The sequence below is a fragment of the Scylla paramamosain genome, chromosome 15 (genome assembly GCF_035594125.1).
Source record: "Scylla paramamosain isolate STU-SP2022 chromosome 15, ASM3559412v1, whole genome shotgun sequence".
NCBI classification, from domain to species: domain Eukaryota; kingdom Metazoa; phylum Arthropoda; class Malacostraca; order Decapoda; family Portunidae; genus Scylla; species Scylla paramamosain.
Window position 1 is genome coordinate 24293512 of NC_087165.1, and position 15000 is coordinate 24308511.

At 43.3% G+C, this 15000-nt stretch overlaps 1 protein-coding gene across 1 annotated transcript in view; it reads left to right on the plus strand.

Moving 5' to 3' along the window:
• Nucleotides 1-15000, plus strand: part of LOC135107256 (Fanconi anemia group J protein homolog) — a 153409-nt gene that overhangs the window by 45934 nt on the left and 92475 nt on the right. The gene's annotated exons all lie outside the window — the stretch shown is intronic.

Genomic DNA, 15000 nt, shown 5'->3' on the forward strand with positions numbered 1-15000 from the left:
GAGAACGAAGTGCTTGTAATGGTGAAGGTCATTGCAAGATCGAGGGAAGGAAGGTCTGCTCATTGTATCTTCGTTCCTTACTTGTTGTGTATCAGAAGTTCCCCTCTCTGGTAAACCTTTCCTTTCGAAAATTATTTCCTCAAGACTTCTCCCCTAACAGAAAAAAAAAGCTATGATAAATTAAATTAAGTTACGTTCGGGAAATTAATCGTAGGTGGAATTATCATAGAAGCCTAGGAGCTGGCAAGAGTGCCGTGGGTGATAAGAGGACGAAGGAGTACAAGTGAGGAGTGTGTGGGAGTAGACGAAGGAGGGATACAGACTCTTGAATGATTGAATAAGGTAAAGAAGTACTGGGTTCCAAAAAAGGTACTGGAATTTCATCATGGAATTTGGAAATGGATGAGGTTCCAGTGCCATCTCTCTCTCTCTCTCTCTCTCTCTCTCTCTCTCTCTCTCTCTCTCTCTCTCTCTCTCTCTCTCTCTCTCTCTCTCTCTCTCTCTCTCTCTCTCTCTCTCTCTCTCTCTTCTTCTTCTTCTTCTTCTTCTTTTTCTTCTTCTTCCTCTTCTTCCTCTTCTTCTTCTCCTCCTTCTCCTCCTCCTTCTCCTTCTCCCTCTTCCCTCTTCCACCAGTCTCCTCGGGCGTGGAAAAGCGGGGGGCCATTCCCACCCGGCGTGTCTGGCCGCCCTCGCCATTCCCGATCCTGGAATTGGAATTTGAGGTGGAGCCTGAAACGAGGAGAGAGGACGGCAAGAGGAAGAGGAAGGGGAGGAGAAGGAAAATAAAGAGAGTGGGTTTGATTCCCAGGAAAAGATGGCTCCTCCTCTTCCTCCTCTTCTTCCCATTCTTTCTTCGCTCCTTCCTTTTTCCCCCCACCGTCTTACTTCAATTTCTTCAGACACTGTAGCCGCTCCACACACGGGCGAGAGACGGAGAGCAGGACAGGGCGTGCTAGTGGGGAGTGGTGGTGATGGTGGTGGTGTTGACAGCGCAGTGAAAGTAATGGTGGTTTTAGTGATTATGGAAGTTTAAGTTAGCAATTATAATGGGTTGTGGTGAATTTGAGTGATGGAGTAGTGGTAATAGTAGTAGTGATAGAGAGAGAGAAGAAGAACAAGAAGAAGAAGAAGAGCAGGAATACGAGAAAAAACTAGCAGTAGAAAGTGGACGCCAGAAAAAAAATAGTAGGAAGAGTAGAAAGATTTAGTTACTATGGAATTTAAAGAAGGAAAGAAGCCGCAAGGTAGCAGAGAGGCAGCGTTAGTAGGGGATATGGTCTAGAGAAGGGAAAGGGGAATGAATGGTTATGATTATGGTAAAAAAGGAGTTTGGTATCTTTATTCTCCATACCCTCCCATCAACACACTCCCCCGGTGCACCATTCCTCCTGTTTCCTTCCTTTCCCCAACACTGCAAGGTCACAAAAAGCCAGGAACGGATAGTGAGTGAGGGAGAGGAAGTAAGGGAAGGCGTCTGTTTGTGTGTGTCTGCGTGTCTGTGTGTCGTAGAGGAGAGTAAATATCGCAGTTTCTTCATTTGTCTTTCTTTTCCTCTCATTTGTCACGTCCATCTTGCGATTTTTCTCCCTTTTTATTTGACTGACTCCCTTTCTCCCTTCCCCTTCATATCTGACTCTCCCTCATTCCCTTCCTTCCTCTATTGTCTTCCTTGTTCTCTCAACCGTGTCCCACCCATACTGCTCTCTCTCTCTCTCTCTCTCTCTCTCTCTCTCTCTCTCTCTCTCTCTCTCTCTCTCTCTCTCTCTCTCTCTCTCTCTCTCTCTCTCTCTCTCTCTCTCTCTCTCCAATAACTCTCTATCTATGCCTTTCTTACCTTTTATTTTCGTTCCTTTCTTTTATTGTACTCGTTGCTGTATACTCTCTCTCTCTCTCTCTCTCTCTCTCTCTCTCTCTCTCTCTCTCTCTCTCTCTCTCTCTCTCTCTCTCTCTCTCTCTCTCTCTCTCTCTCTCTCTCTCTCTCTCTCTCTCTCTCTCTCTCTCTCTACAGTACTAGCATGAGATGTAACAAGAAGAAACTTTAATAGAAAAAAATTGTTATATAGACATTTTAGTGAGTCGAATATTGTATGGAGGAGAGACAAAATCAGTAATATATTTTTATCTCCACGTGATGTTTGTATGTTAGGACAAGTAGGTTGTTTTTGTCTTCATGTAACATATGGGACGAGGTTCATTAATCGTAGGGTGATCACGTGAAATGACTGGGCACATTTAAAAAGAGGTTTAGACAAATTTGTGGATGAAGATGTTAGTGGAAGTAGGTAGTTAGATTTCGTATAGGGACTGCCACTTGTAGGAAACACGTCTTCTTCCAGCTCGTCTTATTGTCTGGTGTTCTTATGGAAGACTGGAATGTAATAGTAATGAATGAATAATGATAATAAGCTTGCTAGGTAAAGAAAATACGTGTAATAGGTAAAAGGAAAAAAGATGGAAGTAAAGAAGGCTTGCATCTTCACTTCTGAGTCCACGAAGACAAGAACTAATGTACCCCACTTAACACACACACACACACACACACACCTTGCTTCATATTTTTATTTATTTTTCTTTTCTTTTCTTTTCTTCTCAGATTTGTCCTCATCTTTTAATTCACTTCGCCCTTAAATTCCTTTCCTCCTCACTCTGCGTTTTCTTTTCCTCCTCCTCCTCCTCCTCCTCCTCCTCCTCCTCCTCCTCCTCCTCCTCCTCCTCCTCCTCCCTCTCACTTTAATACCGCGGGAGGAGGAGGCTGTCCATTAGTCCCGCCTCTCACTCACTCTCACAGCCACACTCGCTCCTCTAGCTTTAATTCATCTCATTGACTCCTCCTCTTCCCTCTTCTCATTCTCGTCATCCTCTTCTTCTTCTTTTTTTTTTTCCTCCTCCGCCTCTTCGTTCTCCTCCTAGGCGTCGTCGTCTTAGTCCTCCTCCTCCTCCTCCTCCTCCTCCTCCTCCTCCTCCTCCTCCTCCTCCTCCTCCTCCTCCTCCTCCTCCTCCTCCTCCTCCTCCTCCTGTCCACTTTTTTTCTGTGAGAGAAAGAGAAAGCCCTTAAGAAATGCAATGAGCACTGAACAGTTCTCTCTCTCTCTCTCTCTCTCTCTCTCTCTCTCTCTCTCTCTCTCTCTCTCTCTCTCTCTCTCTCTCTCTCTCTCTCTCTCTCTCTCTCTCTCTCTCTCTCTCTCTCTCTCTCTCTCTCTCTCTCTCTCTCACTCACTCCTTTGCACAAGAGAACTTCTGAAACTACATATCTTTCCTACTCTACCTTTCCTCCTGCACTTTGTCTTTCCTCCTTACGCCTTCTCTCTCTCTCTCTCTCTCTCTCTCTCTCTCTCTCTCTCTCTCTCTCTCTCTCTCTCTCTCTCTCTCTCTCTCTCTCTCTCTCTCTCTCTCCTTTGTTTTCTTTACGTCACTAGTTTCACATTTTCCTTCATTTTCACACCATTAATTCAGATTTCCTGGCTTCTTTCTTCATGTTATTTATTCTAAAATATTTCTTACTCTTTCTTCTTTCATTACTTTTACTGTCTTCTATCGCTAACACTTCTCAACTGGCTCTTCTTTCCTTCGTCTTTCCTTTCTTCCTTTGCCTGCTTTCTAGTTTCCTTCCTTCCTTCCTTCCTTCCTTCCCTCCCTCCTTCCTTTCCTTTCCTTTCCTTTGTGTAGTTTTGTCAACGGTTCACCTCACCTCTCCTTCTTCCTTCCTTTCTTTCCTTCTCTCCTGCAGTGTACTTCTTCCCCCTCGCTACGCTTTCTTCACCCTCACGCCTCTCTCTCTCTCTCTCTCTCTCTCTCTCTCTCTCTCTCTCTCTCTCTCTCTCTCTCTCTCTCTCTCTCTCTCTCTCTCTCTCTCTCTCTCTCTCTCTCTCTCTCTCTCTCAAGCCACATCGCTTCTCTCCTCTCTTTTTTCTCTCTTCCCCTCTTTCTCCCTATTCCTTCCTCTGTCTTTCATGTATCTTCGCCTCCTCCTCCTCCTCCTCCTCCTCCTCCTCCTCCTCCTCCTCCTCCTCCTCCTCCTCCTCTTATTGCACATCTCCCAACTTTTGTCTCCTCTTCTCCAATACCTCTCTCTCTCTCTCTCTCTCTCTCTCTCTCTCTCTCTCTCTCTCTCTCTCTCTCTCTCTCTCTCTCTCTCTCTCTCTCTCTCTCTCTCTCTCTCTCTCTCTCTCTCTCTCTCTCTCTCTCTCTCTCTCTCTCTCTCTCTCTCTCTCAGTTGTTTTCTCCCATTTTTTCTCTCTCTCCTCACCTATCTTCATTTTCCTCCCTCTCCTACATTTACTATTTTTCTCTCTCAACATTATTCTTTATCTCCTAACTCTCCTTCCCTCTCATCCTTTCGGAAACTCCTATTCCTTCCTCCCACTCTATCACTCATCATTCCTTATTTGCTAATTCTTCTTTTCTCTCAGCCTTTCCGAATCTCTAACTCTCATTCTTCCTGATCTCTTACCTCCCCTTTCCTCTCACCCTCTGAATCTTCCACTCTTTCCTCCCCTTCCTTCTCTCTTTCGCTCACTCTCTCTTCCCCACGAACGGTAGCACACGCGGTGGACCTTGATGACGTCACTGGCAGGTGCTTCACTATACCTTCTTCCACTCCCCTTCCCTTCCCTTCCCTTCCCTTCCCTTCCCTTCCCTTCCCCCTTTCATCCCCTCTCCTGCCTCGCGCCGCTCCTCGCCACAGTCACCTTTAATTCCGTATCGCCACACCATCAGGTCGCGGCCTTCACTCTCCGACACGCCAAGATCACACACACACACACACACACACACACACACACACACACACGCACACACACACACGCACACGCACACGAACGGGGAATGATTGTAACTTTTGCGTTGTGATGTGATTAGTTTGTGTTTGGCTTGGTGCTTAGGTGTGTGTGTGTGTGTGTGTGTGTGTGTGTGTGTGTGTGTGTGTGTTTGTAAGTAGTAGCAGGTGTTTATTGGATACTGCGTTACTGGTTGGTTTTATCTCATTAGTCTGTGTCAGTGAAAGAGAGGAGTGGAGAGGATGATGTAAGTATGTATGTACAAGCTGGGAAACTACTCGTAAGTAGGTATTTATGTTTCTCTCTCTCTCTCTCTCTCTCTCTCTCTCTCTCTCTCTCTCTCTCTCTCTCTCTCTCTCTCTCTCTCTCTCTCTCTCTCTCTCTCTCTCTCTCTCTCTCTCTCTCTCTCTCTCTCTCTCTCTCTCTCTCTCTCTCTCTCTCTCTCTCTCTCTCTCTCTCTCTCTCTCTCCTGTTCTTTCTTATTGTAAATATAAATTACCTCAAGAACATAAATACGTATACTCGTATATGAAGAGATCTCGGGTTTACAATACATATATAGTGGAATAATTCAGTAAGGTCTGGATCTACTATGCATTGCTGAGGCAGACACAGATAACCAATTATTATTATTAGTTGATGTGAGTACACACGGTATCATGAATTGCTCTGCGTCTCTCTCTCTCTCTCTCTCTCTCTCTCTCTCTCTCTCTCTCTCTCTCTCTCTCTCTCTCTCTCTCTCTCTCTCTCTCTCTCTCTCTCTCTCTCTCTCTCTCTCATATGATCAGTTTGCAGTAACCTCATTTTCATTCTTTTTGCAGTAGACTATATGAATAAATAGATGAAAATAGATAAAAAAGACGAGGAAAGGATCGCAAAAACTTAACCCCAGTCTAACATTGCCTCCCTGCCACCCACCGACTCACCCACACATACACGTTCATTCACTCACGCATCAACGCCACTCACGCCTCACATCACTTCATCGCCATACTCATACAACTTCATGCTCTGAGTGATGAACGCGGAATGATAACATCTACCTTGAAAGTCACTATAATTCTCCTCCTCCTCCTCCTCCTCCTCCTCCTCCTCCTCCTCCTCCCGCATTCCCTTGCTGGCGGTGCGGCCCTCTAGCGGCGCCGCGGGCAAACACGCTGGCACTCTGGGGCGAAAACTTGTACTGAATCACTCTTATTGGGCCGTTTTTAGCGCACCTGGAGCTGGGACCGGGCGGAGTGAGGCGGGGCGCGGGGAGGGAGGGTGCTGGTGGGAATGATGAGGCGTGGGTGCAATGGAAGCTTCTCGGCGGGGACTTGCTGGCTCACTGGTTCTTGGTTCCTGGTTCTCCTCACTCTTTTCTGGTGCTTCATTCTTTTCCTTTCTCTTACTCTCTCTCTCTCTCTCTCTCTCTCTCTCTCTCTCTCTCTCTCTCTCTCTCTCTCTCTCTCTCTCTCTCTCTCTCTCTCTCTCTCTCTCTCTCTCTCTCTCTCTCTCTCTCTCTCTCTCTCGCTCTTCTATCTTCCCTTACCAAACATCAATCCCTCTTTCACATGTCCTTGTGCACCATTCTCCTTATCACGTCTTCCTTTCTCTCGTCCTGCCTTCCTGCACACACGTCATTAGTGCTTGTGGTGGAGCGTGGCGTGGGCGGGCTGAGGTGGGGAGTGGGCGAGGAGTGACGAGTTGCCTCAGTGTTGTGGTTTGAGATTATTGTGGGCATTGCTCTGGGGCCCCCAACTGTCAGTATGGGAAGTCAGGGTGATGGAAGGGATGATATAGAAATTTAGTATGAGTAGTACGTAGTTAATGTAGTAGGTGTAATTGTAGTAGTAGTAGTAGTAGTAGTAGGTAGAATATGAATAGTAATTTTTTTAGTAGTATAAGTAGTAGTAGTAGTAGTTTTAGGAGGAGAAATAGAAGCTGTAATAATAGTAGCAGTTAGAAGGGACAAACAAGTAATGATGACTCCACAAACCTTGTCATGTGAAATAAACACAGGGTAGCGTGAAAATGACGGTCTAGTAAGTTTTTGTTCCATTGTAATCTAATTAGAAGATCTACAGTGTACATTTTGGAGAAGAAATGTTATAGTTGGTGTTAGGCCAGTGGTGAATGCGAAGGCGCTGCTAATGAGGGAAGAGGGAGGATAATGGTGATGATGGAGTCGTGATGTTTGTGTGTTATGAATAGCAGGTTCTGGTGGTGATGGTGGTGGCGGTGCTGCACAGAGCGTCTCAACAGTCCTCCTTGGCTTGGTGGTCTTGAAATAATACAGCTTGTCATGTGGCGAATAAAATATTAAGTTGGACGGAAGAAACCACATCTCTTCTTAAAGTGAAATTCCCCTAGAGGAGTGTTTGTTTGTCTTGTTTGTGTGAATGATACCCGCTCTAAATTCGTATCTCCTAGAAATATTCTCTGTAGAAACATCCTCATCTTATCATAGAATCCATGTCTCCTTTCTAGAAATTGTTTTCTCCTCAAAGCTTATCCTCTTTGAAATATATTCTCTGTACAAATACCCTGCCATGTTCTGTCCCTGTCTCCATTTATAGTCGCCCTTTTCTAGGAATGATGACCTGTTTAAAGCTTATTTCTTTTTCAAAACATGTAAAGAAAACGTGGTGACCTTTAGATGTCATATATCACATGGTCGTGTATACACTTTATCGTAACCACATATTCGACAGAAAGCATATATCTTTTGAAACATAATCTCAAGAAAACATGACTCCGCGTAAATACTGTGTTACTTTTAAGGGGACAATCCTCCCTTGTACATAAGAACACAAGAAATAAGGGAAGCTCCAAGAAGCCATCAGGCCTACACGTGGCAGTCCCTATATGAAATATACCCACCTATTTCCACCTATCATCCCCATCCATAAATCCGTCTAATCTTCTCTTAAAGCTTCCTAATGTCTTAGCACTAACAACTTGATTAATGAGCCCGTTCCATTCATCTACCACTCTATCTGAGAACTAATTTTTTCCTATCTCTTTCTTAAACCTAATATTTTTTTTAAGCTTGAACCCGTTATTTCTTGTTCTGTCCTGTTTATTGATATTAAGAATTTTGCTTACGTCCCCTTGTTATAACCCTTATACCACTTAAAGACTTCTATGAGATCCCCTCATAACCTACGTCTCTCTAAAGAATGTAAATTTAACAGCTTCAGTCTCGCTTCGTAAGAAATACTCCTCATCCCCTGTATCCTTTTAGTCATTCTCCTTTGTACTGATTCTAGCAGACTTATATCCTTCCTGAAATATGGGGACCAGAATTGCTCAGCGTAGTCTAGATGAGATCTGACCAGTGCCAAATATAACTTTAATATTAATTCGTTCCTTCTGCTTTTAACACTCCTAAAAATGAATCCTATATCCTATTTGCCGTGTTTGTCAGCAGCCAGTCTACCATTGAATTATCTCAACCCTCTTTCTTCCCTCATCATCTTTGGTAGTTTTTCCTTTGCCTTCCCTTCATTTTGCATTTACCTTCAAAGGATCTCAAACAGCAGCATATCCTTAGCTTCGTAATAGGGTGCTCGATTTCACTACACTACGTATCATTATGAAAGGACAAACGAATGTACACACCCACGCCTGTTGTTGTTTGTGACGGAGGATGTGTTTGTTGGTATGGTAACGTCCTTTCCTTGTAGTGTAGGTGGAGGCACCTTACGAACGTTCCGGAAAAACAAGACAGAGAGTGTGGGTTTGTCCTGTTTTCTCTTCATTTATTTCTAGATCCTGGAAAGCAGTAAGACCATAATCTTTGAGTATACTTATAGAAGAACCGCGACAGTCTTTTCAATTCAACGCGAATTATATATATATATTCACAATGGTGATATTGAAGGTCTTTGTTCACACTTATTGAGTATATACGCATGCGCTGATGGCGAGAAAATAGTAAATATTGCTTATAATACTGAAACACACCGTACCCGGGAAATCTTGAGACGCGATGTAGGTAAGGTTATGATTTGTGAAGCTCGCATACCCACCTGTTCTGCTGGATTGGGTGGATGTGTTAGTGAGAGGTGAAAGGTTATTGTCGTTTTTGCCTCTAAGTAGCTAAATAGATATTGGAACTAACTGTGTATATATGAGTAAACGTTTGCTAAGTATGTAGATATGAAGAAGGAATTAGCAGTGATAGAAATCGAAGGTATTAAGTGCAAATAGACGTACTACTATAAACGTAAGTGTGAAAATACGTATTATCGCGTTAAAAATAAAGGAAAAAATGTAGGAATTATGAAAGGATACATTGTATTAATGGAAATACAAGATGATTCAGGTGCAAAGAAACATCTTAGAGCTGTGTATGAGGTGAGAATGCTTACCGCAGCAGCGCGGGAATAAAAGTGCTGAAGTTGTAAGGAAGGGTGTTATAATGAGAGGAGGTACGGGGCAGGTGTGAGGGCGGGTGTTGCAGATGACAGCAGAGGTGTTGCAGGTGGAGGAGAAGGAAGACGGAGAGGAATCAATCAATACCTCTTTCACCAACCCTCCCTCAAGGTCCTTTGTTTCCGTGTGTCTCCACCTTCCTTTCTCCTCCTACTCTCTGTCCCTATCCACCTGTGCATAGGGGAGGAACGTATGTATAGTGTAGAGTGAATGAGGTTCGCTAGTGTGATGCAGGAGCGTGTTAGAGATTGACAGAGTGAATTAGTGTAGAGGGAGCGAATGTAATGGAGGGAGGGAGAGAGGGGGGGTATCCACAGGTGAACAAGGAGAAGGAAAAGGTAAAGTAGGAGGAATGGGCAAAGGTAATGATGGGATTAGGGTTAAAAGTGATGCAGTGATCTAACGTAGAGAGAGAGAGAGAGAGAGAGAGAGAGAGAGAGAGAGAGAGAGAGAGAGAGAGAGAGAGAGAGAGAGAGAGAGAGAGAGAGAGAGAGAGAGAGAGAGAGAGAGAGAGAGAGAGAGAGAGAGAGAGAGAGAGAGAGAGAGAGAGAGAGAGAGTATAATATAATAACATAGCAAGCGAAGTAAGAAAGGAAAGGAATAAGAAATGGATAGAGAGAGAGAGAGAGAGAGAGAGAGAGAGAGAGAGAGAGAGAGAGAGAGAGAGAGAGAGAGAGAGAGAGAGAGAGAGAGAGAGACTGATAGAGGAAATAAGGGAGAGAGGGAGGAAGGGCGGTTGGAAAAGTAATGATGTTTCTCTTCTCAGCAGCCGCCGCAAAGCATCCCCCCTATTCCGCCTTTTACCACTGTAATGCCCCGACCGAGACACTCTAAGGGAATTATACCCCTGCACCCTCCCTGGCCTTAAAGGTGACTGGTTGAGGCGGCGGGGAAGGGAGGGGCGTGAGGGCAGAGCAAAAGTGATAGAGAGAGAGAGAGAGAGGGGAGTCAGGGATAAAGGAAAAAGAAGCAAGAGGAAGAGAAGGAGAAAGGAGATAAACGATCAAGTTAGAGGGAAAAGAGATGAAGGGTCAGTGTGTGTGTGTGTGTGTGTGTGTGTGTGTGTGTGTAGTGTGGTTAAAGAAATGGAAGAAGCGGAAAAGAAAGGTGGTGGGAAAGAAGACAAAGGTGTAGAGTAGCCTGCGGGGAATGCCTTGAGGATGAATGGCGGCGCGGCAGAGAAAATTGTGATTGAGGTAAAGAAAGAAGGCGGGAGATGAAGGTCTTCGTTGAGGGAGTAACATCATAATGAGAGAGAGAGAGAGAGAGAGAGAGAGAGAGAGAGAGAGAGAGAGAGAGAGAGAGAGAGAGAATACTTTACTCATTCTTAAAATAAATACATTACACAGACAGTTTATTTTTTCCTTTTTTCTTTTCCTTTTTTTTTTTTTTGTGGTACAACAATTATTCCTTCGTGTTCGAGTTCCTCTCTCTCAATGATGTCAACTAACATTTAAAGGATCAGTGCTATTCAGATCTGCCTAAATTTAAGGTGTGTCTGTGGTCCATTGCGTTTTAAGAATAATACAAGCTTACCCTAATCAGTAGACACCAGAATCGTCTTTATGAACCAAGTGAGATATTGTGGAGGCGTTGATGTAGTAAGATTGTCTGTTATCGGAGTGTGCTTATATTGTACAAGATAGATATTAGCGATCGTTTTGTCTTCTTCAGAGAGAGAGAGAGAGAGAGAGAGAAAGTGTGTGTGTGTGTGTGTGTGTGTGTGTGTGTGTGTGTGTGTGTGTGTGTGTGTGTGTGTGTGTGTGTGTGTGTGTGTGTGTGTGTGTGTCAGTGACGGCACGTCCAGCACAGCCGCCTTCGTGGGTGAGGAAGGAGGAGGGGAGAGCCGGGGTCTGGCACTAGGCTGTTATATCTCCTCCTCCTCCTCCTCCTCCTTCCTCTGCAGAGAAGCGAGGCGGAGGAGGAGGAAACATGGGCCGTGTGTAGTTATCGCATCTTGTCGGTAAAACACTGTGCAGACATCCAGCAACAGGAGGAGGAAGACTGTAACTCCACTTAAAGTTATTCACAAAACTGCTCAGGCTCGAGGTACAATCGGCGCCCGCGATCTGCCTCAGTGTTTGCTTTTTAACTTATACTTTCATATTTTTTTCCTGCATTCTTTTAATGGCGTGTGAGGCGAGGTGAGAGCGGCGCGTCGTTGCCGTGGTGGTGGTGGTGGTGGTGGTGGGATGGGAAGGTGCCAGGGTGTGAGGTGATCAGCTGCCCATTGGAAGGCGCGCACTTTTTCCTTTTTGCTTTTCGTGGAATCTCTTTTAAGTGACGGTTATATTCTTCTGGCGTGTTGTGTGTTTTGTTACCGCTCCTCATTTGAGAAGCAGTTAAAGAAAGTCATGGCTCAGCATTATTGTAAAGTTGCGAAGTGAGATTGTGAGTACTGTCTATAAAGTAAGTTGTACTACATACCACGTGTCTCATCGTACTCGTGAACTATGAACACGGAACTCAGAATAACATATTTAGATACAGAGACTCGATCTGATTTGTTGACCTAATCATATGGGATAAATGACTAGCATCTAGGAGTAAATTTTTCCCTGGCTATCAACTTGATGAGTTTATATTATCAAGTACATCTCTATCCTTGGCACTGACCTTGACATATCTGGGACACACAGTAAAACGTGACTGAGGCAGTGAGGGCATGATGTAAAAATATATACCCAGTCTAGTACTTTTAACTCCATTGTAATAGAAAGTAACAGGAAGCCTAAGCAATTATTATTATTTTTTTGGGGGGGAGGGTTAGAATTTGCATAGGAGCTTGAAATACATATAATGCAATACTTTTATTCTATTTTTTACAAAGATTTGACAGCTGTACTCAGTAAACTCTGGAACTCCCTGCTTCTGTATTTCCTCCTTTCTGTGACTTGAATTCTTTCATGAGGGAGGTTTCAAGACGCTTATCCTTTAATTTTTGACGACCACTTTTGACTGTTCGGGGATCGCCACCTCAGCACCTCAGTAAGCTTTTTTTTTTTTTTTTATTATAATTTTGTTACCTTTGACCGCTGCCTCTTCTACGTAAAAGAAAAAAAAAAAAGCTTGACATAATTTTCCTTTCCTCTCCATCTCCAATCCTTATATACATGTTTTTTTTTTTCCAAGTTAGATGAAAAATAATACAGTTTCTCTTCCTTTTCGCCACACACGTGATCTTCCAAGCGCCACATCAGTTCATGCCCCGCACACCTGACCATTCCCTCTCGCACCTGTACTACACGTTCCTGCTTGTGAAATTAACCTGCACCTCGCCTCGTGATGAACTTTGCCTACTTACCTGCCTTGGAACTTGCAAGGCCCTCCTGTGAGTCCTTTCATTCCTTCCTTCACTTCATTCTTCCTTCTTTCCTCTCTGCTCCCTCCCTCCCTTCTCTCCTTCTCTTCCCGCTTACTATAACTTGAATCAGTGGTGTTATTCTCACTTCTTCCTTCACAGGTGTTACTGTCATTCTTTCTTCTCTCCATTTTTTATTATTTCCTTTTGTTTTCTTCCTTCGCTTCTTCCTTTTTATCTTCCTACCCGAACTTGAAGAATTAGTGTTATTTATGTATTTTATCGATGTAATTGTTTATCATTGTTCTTTTTGTGTTATTATTTATATTCTGTTTCTCTCTCTCTCTCTCTCTCTCTCTCTCTCTCTCTCTCTCTCTCTCTCTCTCTCTCTCTCTCTCTCTCTCTCTCTCTCTCTCTCTCTCTCTCTCTCTCTCTCTCTCTCTCTCTCTCTCTCTCTCTCTCTCTCTCTCTCTCAAACTATTTTTTAAGACTATACATTTCAATTTTCTTCCTATTGCTCCATTGGTGAGGTGCACTATGCAGGATTCAGACTATTGCTCTTAAAACGTGACATTGATATTTTTTATACAGTATTTCATTGCTGAGGGAAAGGCAGACAGAGACAAACAGACAGGGCACACAGCAGGCAGGCAGGCAGGGAGGGAGGGAGCCAGACAGAGAGAGTGAGGGGGGATGGGGCATACAGACAGACACAGACAGGGTTAATGTGCACTAAGATGTTTAATGGAGCAGAAATATTTTTTCGTTCATTATTGATCACGGGTCAGTTTGCTGGGTTCATGAGGTCCTGTGTGCCGCCACCAACCATGACACACACACACACACACACACACACACACACACACACACACACACACACACACACACACACACACACACACACACACACACACACACACACACACACACACACACACACACACACACACACACACACACACACACACTTTAGATACTTGTGCTAATCGCTAAAGTGCACATTTGATTTTTTTTTTGTGTGTGTTTTTTTTGTTTTGCATTATATTTATTGTTATTACCTTTAACCACCCTTTAGTTCTTACACGCGACCTGTGGTTTCTACAAGCAGTATGAGTAAAGAGAATGATGGAGTTAGCGTTCTGGTTCACTCTTTCACCACCTTCATAAAACCAGCGGTGCAGCAGCGGCGTGGTAGAAAAAACTTAATCATGACAGTAGGAAAAAATAATTTGTTGGTAAATTTAATGCCACCGACAATTGACAATAGTATAGGAGACAACATCACAAGCAAGCAATGACATAAAAAGGACGACATTCGAGAAGGTTGGAGAGCAGATATGTTTTTTGTCTCACCCGGTAGAGTAATGTTACATGTACATGGGATCCAAACACGAGGCTTGCGTACTGCATAGTGGCGGAGTAACGAGTAGGGATAGAAGCGGTTTTCGGCAACAAACTTTATTAAATTAAGTTTTTTAAGTGGTGACAGTGTGATGGTCAGCGAAGATATTTTACTGATACGTCGCTACAGAAACATTTCACAGGAGTATTGTTGGAAAAAAAGAACCCATAGTTGTTATTCTTTGTAAGGCTTTGTCAACTGGTATATTTCCAGGTCTTGTTTATACGTTTTGATTTATTTCACAATTATAGATAACCTTTTGAAAATTATGCTGGGAAACTTGTGTGTAGATCGAGAATAGCATTGCCATTGTAGAAAGGGGAAAATATTATATTATTGTTATACTGATCAGCGAAAGCTAGGCCCGGAACAAAGCTTTGTGGTGTGCCTCTCTATTTTTCTTTCATCTCTCGAGGCAACAGTAACACTGCCAGAAAGGAAAGCTAGATCAAGGATACAGGAATTGAGTGCCGCTGAAGACTACTTATGAAAAAAAAAAAAATGTTAAAGAAATTTATCCTCATACATGGAAGATAAAGTTGTAATGTTGTGGGGGAGATTTTTTTCACCCTTACGTACAAAAATTAACATTGTATTGCTTTGCCTTATTCATATTCAGTATCCAAAAGAAGGAAAACCTAAAGTCTTATTTTTCATGTTCTGGATGTTTAGAAGCTTCGAAGAGCGGAATATCAGGCCTAGATAGATTGGATAGTATCTCAGATGTCGCTCTTTTATATAAAGATACTTAAAGAGTCAAAGTGTCCCAGTAAGAGTGAAAGGACAGTAATAGCGTAAAATAGCAAAGCAAAGAATGAGTTGATAGCTAAATATAATCGCGTAAATATTTATTCTCTGTAGAACGTATATTTAAGATACGAATATTTCTCAAGACAGAAGTAAGGACACTATTTTACATCACTTTGCAGTTAACCTGGTACGGTCACTACCAAGAAAGAGCAAAATAAATAAATTAATTAATTAATAATATGCAGAGCTTCACTTGGAATCATGACGGAAATGAGAATTACTAGGAAAAAAATATATGGAATTGGCGACTGTTAAAGAGCCAGCAAGTGTTTGAGGGGAGAGTTCAGCTTTAT